Source organism: Hipposideros armiger, unplaced genomic scaffold (genome assembly GCF_001890085.2).
Source record: "Hipposideros armiger isolate ML-2016 unplaced genomic scaffold, ASM189008v1 scaffold_79, whole genome shotgun sequence".
NCBI lineage: Eukaryota > Metazoa > Chordata > Mammalia > Chiroptera > Hipposideridae > Hipposideros > Hipposideros armiger.
This window is the reverse complement of record NW_017731429.1, coordinates 4,719,974-4,726,463: the sequence shown is the minus strand read 5'-3', so window position 1 is coordinate 4,726,463 and position 6,490 is coordinate 4,719,974. Positions and strand designations below refer to the sequence as shown.

Here is a 6,490-nt window from a genome sequence, read left to right as displayed (position 1 = left end):
TGGGCTCTGTAGACACTGCATATGTGAAAGAGAAGGCTACCACCGTGATCCTGAGATGCTTGTGAGTATAGAGGCTGACAGCTCCTTCCTGAAGGCTTTGCTCCACAGGCCCACACACCTCACAGTACACTCCACCCGCTCTCCACAGAACAGCTCACAGGCCTATTTGGTATTCTCAACAGGAAGACCGTGTGCCACTTCTTAGAGCAACTGTGATTTCCCAAGGGAGACAGCTGTCTAGACAGAGCATCCCAATCCATGTTGACAAGAGATGGGCCACACGAGTCACGTTTGATCATGCAGTTTTTTGGAGTGAATGTTCAGTGACCCGGTAAAGGCTTGGCACCTCTGGGTTATCACGTTGAGCATCACTCAGCGCAACAATGGATATCCAGGGTTGGGACTGTCACCCCAGGCAGGCAAGTATTACCTGAGGGGTGTCACAGGCATCTTACCCCCAGGCTATGGGTCCTGCACACACAGGCACACTATATAAACGGTTCCATTTATCAGAACTCTTCTACACATGTTCAGAATTAAGCACCAGGCTTTGAGCTGGACTGAACACCTCATATGTGCCAGGTACTGTGGCAGGTACATATACATCTGATTATGAATTCATCTTCACAACATTCTGTGAGGTAGATAAGATTGCTAGATTACAGAAGAGGCAACTGAAGCCCAGAGAGGTACTGTAATGTGCCCAAAGTCACACAGGAAGTGGCAAAGCTCAGATTTAAATCCATTTTTAATGACTCCAGCACCCCTACATTCAGTCAATCATGAGGCCATTCATTATTCCTCAGACATTTACTGAGCACCCTCTATGGACAGCTACTGTGCCACTTGTAGAGGAGACTACTGCTAACATGGTAGCCTCGGTCCAGTCACCAAAGAACTTGGATTCTCATGAGGGGAGAAGACAAGGGGATCTGAGAGATGGGTACAGGATGATGAGATTAGGGCCTTAGATGAGCGATCAGGGAAGGCCTCTCAGCCGAGACCTGAAAGATGAGAATGAGCCGGCCGTTTGCAAAGCTGGGAAAAGAGGAGTGCAGGCAGAAGGAACAAGAAGCCCAGGCGCTGTCGGCAGGAAAACGTCCCACCAAGGACCAAGGCTGAGCAAGCAACGAGGAGGAAAGAATGTCTGGGATGAGGCAGGGGCTTGTTGACCACAGAAAAGAAGAGTTTGGATTTTGTCATAAGGGCAACGGGAAATCAAAGAAGAGTTTTAATTAGGGGAGTGACATTGTCTGATTGGTGTTTTAAAGAGATAATTCTGGTTACTGCGTGGAAGAGGGAAATCATGCAGGGAGGGGACAAGAGTTAGGCATCAGGGCAGACACAGAAGACTTCAGCTGATGTAAGGAAGGCCTGCCTCCCGGGTAGAGCTGTGGAAAGTGGAATGAGCTGCCCTGGGTACTGATGACATCCTTGTCATTGGAAGTGTTAAAGAATAAACCAGATGACCTCTTGGCTAAATGGTTAGAGAATTCAGTAACAGGGTGGGCAAATCCTTCTAAACCTAACATCCTCCTAAACCCTAGAACTCTGTGGTTCTAAGATAAAATCTTTATTAATCTAACCTTCAGGACTGGAGTTTCCACAACAGGATGCAACTTCCTTGGTAAATCCTACCTTTTAAAAGGCTAATGAGAATAATATTAGCTTGTTTCAGTCACTCTAACATAACTCCTAGTTGCCTTCTAAGTGTCATGCAAGATGCTGTAAGGCTTTTGGTGTAGGTAAAAGGCACAAGCTATGGAATCAGATATCCCAGACCTGCAATTTATTAGCTCTGTGATATCTGGCAAGTTGCATATGTAAAACCTTTGAGTCTCGGTTTGTTTCTTTGAAAAATGAAAAAAAATCATGCCTAACACAAAATAATTGCTTTGAAGACCAAAGTCCAGTGTCTGACGCATTATAGTAAGAATAATAATGAAAACCAACGTGTATTGAGCCAAAACTATATGCTGGCCTGTGCTATGTGATCCACGTGCATTTTTTCATCTAATCCTTACAAAATCCCAGAAGGTAGGCACTATTAGTATACCTGTGTTAAAATTAGGAAATATTTCTGGAGATTAAGTATAGCTTAACCAAGAGTCATATAGCTAGTAATGGCTCAAATTAGAAAAACACAAGCAAATAAACTTCAGCAAAGGCTGAAAGAAAACCATACTTACATAATTCGAAAAAAGATGTAAACTATTGTTAAATTTAACAAACAATTCAATTAAATGACCATTTAGTAAATATTTATTGAACATATACATAATTGAATGAATGATTCCAACAAACATTTATTGAGTGCCTACCAGGCATAGCATAAAAAAACTAAGGTTGCAGAGAATTTACATCAATTTAATTGAGAGTTTACGATTAAAACCACAATCTTCAAACTGCAGATAAATTGCCAACACAATGACCCATAGTCCATGAAAAAAGGTCCTAAGATGTGTCATTCCCATACAGTCAGAAAGAAGCTGGAATTACTGTTGTTCTTCCTGGGGGAAGTCAAACTGCGAGAGAGGGGTGCTCAGGGCAGTTGGCAGAAGGCTAGGAGAGCACAATCAATGGAAGCCTAGGGACAGGACAGTCTCAAGGAAAAGAGGAGAAGGCTTCCCAAGGGAGCAGCACCCAAGAGAACAAAAGCTGACGTAATAACTAGGCGTTTGCTGACAAATTTCACTAGAACTGTGGGAAAGGACACCACGTCTCAAAGGGCATTTGGATGAATGGGTTAAAGAGGAAGAGGACACAGTGTTTTAAGCAGTTTGGCGATAAAAAGGCGAGGGAAACAACGGCAGCGTGATGAGGAGCAGAAGGGTTGCTGCGAAGTGTAGAGGGTGAGGAGCAGGAGCCAAAGAAGAGAAGAAGCTGAAGACAGAGGACAGACGGAGGAGATACAAGCTAGAACTAGAAGGAAAACCAGACCCAAAGCAGTCAAGAGAGGCAGAACAGAATACACAGGAAAAGGCTACGCTTGGGAAAAGAGAAGTCACCTCCTGCACTGTGACAGCAGGAGACACAGTGATGGATGGGCTTAGTGAATGTTACTCTGACTCAAGCTTGATGAATACAGAGAGGGACCGTTAGATAACACCATTTGAGCTTAAAAGAATATTGATTTTCTTGGGCCACTCATAAATTGGTATTGAAAAGGACAACCATCATTTGGCTATAAGTTCTATACAGGTAAAAATCAGGCTTATTGAGATGTGCTTATATTCTGTTGCTTAATCTGGGTGCTGGTTTCCACTGGCATGTTCAGTTTGAAAACTTTATCGAGCTGTATGCTTCTATGTACGCTTCTCTTATGTATATTATACTTCCATGAAGAGTTTTTATAAACTAATCATTAACTTAGAATAACCACTCCTGTACTCTTTGTTCAGTTTTTAAAAGAGTAACTCAACCTCATGAAAACTGTATATTCCATCGGACAGGCAACATTTCTTACCATTCTTTTAGATCCTCCATAGTACTAAATTCAAGACTAGACACACAATAGGTATCTAATAAATAAATATATGCTGATGTGATTGCAAGAACTTTAGCACCAAATGTCCAGACTTAAGGCAAAACTATCTCCAGGAACTGGCACCTTTATGATTGTAAAATCTGTCAGACCTCACCTGAGCCAAGTGATGGCACTGGGCATCACCAATAATGGAATAAACTAATATTATGTGCCTCTCCTTGTGAAACAATGGGAAGTATACAACATCAGTGATTTAAAATTCTCGCCAAAAGTGTTTCACCCACATAAAATCATGGAGAAATAACTAGACAAATTCAGGTTGTGAGATATTATTAAGAAAACAGACCTGGAGTCTTAAAAATATGAATGTCATAAAACACACAAAAAAAGAGGTGAACATGGATTAAAAGAGACTAAAGATACTGGTTGTCGGGAAAGTCATGACATATTTTTTTCTATGTTTTTCATTGCAAAAATGCATCATGACCTTTACGACAACCTAATACATACCAACTAAATTTAATGTGCAATACTTGATTGGATGTCAGATTTAAAAAACAACAACAATTACATTATTAACATTATAAAAGGAACATTATTATAATATTCTTTGAACAATAGGGGTATGATAGATGGTTTGCAAAAATGCTGCAATTGTGCAGGCCACTATCTCCATGCTCCTGAGCAATATGACTTACAGCTTCTTTCATCATAGGAGCTTGTGATATAGTCTTTGGCCACTACACTGCAACAGAAGTTATGCTGTGTGAGCTCCAAGCCTAGGCCTCAAAAGGCTTTGCACACTTCCATTCTCTCCTGGAATCTGCCTACATGCATGGGAACAAGCCTGGCCTGTTCTGCTGGAGGAGGAGAGGCCCTCTGGAGTGGAGACAAGCCATCCAAAGTAAGGGCAACTTTGAACAGCCAGCCCCTGGTGGATCCTGACTGCTGACGTTGAGGGGGCCCAGCCAAGCTCAGCTGAGCACATTAGAACCATCCAGTTAACCCACAGGATCATGGTGTGTGTTTTTTTAAACCACAAAGTTTGGCATGATTTGTTATGCAGCAAAAGGTAAGTGATTGAAGGCAAGATTTAAATATAGACTGTATATTATGGAATCCATGCTAAATTTCTAGGACATTTGATAATGTTATTGTAGAGATAAATACTGACATATTTAGAGATAAACTATCATGATGTACGCCCTCCCCAAAAAACACAGATCTGCATATATAAAGATAAAGCAAATGTGGCAAAATGTTAAGAATTAGGAAATCTAAGCGTTTTTGAGTGTCCTTTGCACTAATCTATTCATTTGAAAGTTTTCAATACAAGAAAGAAAGAATAAATGCATACCTAGCTCCAGCGCATGGTGACATCGAATCCTTGCCTGGTCACACAGCAGCCACGTGTAATGAGCGGCTCCTTCTTACCCTTTTTGCCATCCTCCACCTCCTACCCCTTTTTAACAAAAACAACTACCACTGCTGAAGGGGGAGGTGATGCAGATATGAACTGCAGTAAATCAGGGGTAGTAGACACCAACAGAGTTAAAAAGCAAGATTCATTAATAGATAAGAAACGTTCAAAAGTTGGTATTAATAGTAAGCAATCACTGGGTTTTTCTCACTGATAAAATCAGAAAAAAAAATTGGGGTGGGTTGGCTGGAACTTGAAAAGGAAAAAGCTTTGGCAAGAAACATGGGCAGGTCTTTGAATTATTTTGTGTTAGAAAACAAATATTCATGTGTTTTCTATTTTAAGGGATTTCTCAAACGCCTACAAATGAGAATATCTTGTATTACATCTCTTCCCCTTAAAANCCCTCAAGAACAAGTCTATCATCAAGGGTAAGCTGTAAGAGGATTCTCTCTGCTCTCCATGCCCAGCTCAGCTATGTCTGTCTCCCCATCTGTATTTAAGACGTCAAACAATTCAAGCTTGGCAGCCGTAGACGGGAGTCCCTTACACAAAGACTGCTGAGTGAGGCCCCTTAGCCAGCCTGTTTCCCACCTTCACTTTTCTCTCGTCCTCAGGATCACTGTGGTTTCGATGGGTGTGTGTAGCTGAGAGAACAGCACAACCAGCTCCAGCACTGAATCACAGTCAATGGAGCAATCCCGAAAGACAGCCAGAGAATTTTAATGAAAACCAGAAAACTCTTGGCTACGAAGTCCAACTGCAGTTCAGGCCTGCCAGCCCCTCCTCCTGCAGCTAAGGATCCCTGAGCCAGCTTTACCCCCAAAGAGCAGGGAAGAGAATCCATTTTGCATGCAGTAGCCTTCCCCAGCAGCCACTTTCCGGGGTCATGTAGGTGAGAGGCAAGGCACATGCTAATTGCAGTAGGACCCAGGGACCCTGAGAGGCACAGGGTGTGGCAGCAACAGATCTGAGCCAACAGATTATGAAACAGTCATTTTTGAAAAAGCCTCTTTCCTTCTGCCAAAGCTGTCTGAACACAGCTGTATACAAGGCTGGTGAGGAATCTTAACAAGCTTAAAGAGGCCGTATTTCAGATACTCGACAACCAAAGGTGAAAGAAACTAATATTTTGAGCACTCACTATGTGTCAGGAGCTCTGATCTCATTCTGCCTTCACCAGGAGGTACAAATTACAAATTGCATGTAACAGATAAGGATACTGACTCAGAGAAGTTAGATAACTTGTCCGAGGCAAACAACTGGCAAGCGGGGAACCAAGACTCAAAGTTCAGTATGGGTGAGGCTCATCAGAGTCCTGACCTGTCCGGACTAATAAAAAGAATCGTCGCTTACTGAACATCAGCTATGGGCCTAGAACAAAGCTAAGATTTTTGCATGCACTATATCATCTAATCCTCATAGCAACCAGATAAAACAGGGATTGTTATTATCCCCATTTTCGATGAGGAAACTAAGGCTAGATGTTAAGTAACTTGGTTAAGGATATGACATGGCAAGGATTTGAACCCAGGTCTATCTCATCCTAGAGCCCCCCATATTAAAACACTCACCCTAACAGC

The 6,490-nt window shown here is 42.1% G+C and overlaps 1 protein-coding gene across 3 annotated transcripts in view; it reads right to left on the bottom strand.

Annotated features, from left to right (window-relative positions):
- The window catches only part of RAB30 (RAB30, member RAS oncogene family), an 85,183-nt gene that overhangs the window by 45,961 nt on the left and 32,732 nt on the right, over nt 1–6,490 (bottom strand). Inside the window, exon 1 of one of the 3 annotated variants that reach the window (XM_019643556.1) lies at nt 5,502–5,894. The exons of the other annotated variants lie outside the window; for them this stretch is intronic. The gene's annotated coding sequence lies outside the window, so the exon portion shown is untranslated. Of the gene's footprint in view, nt 1–5,501; nt 5,895–6,490 lie in introns of those variants that run through there. 3 annotated transcript variants of the gene reach the window in all.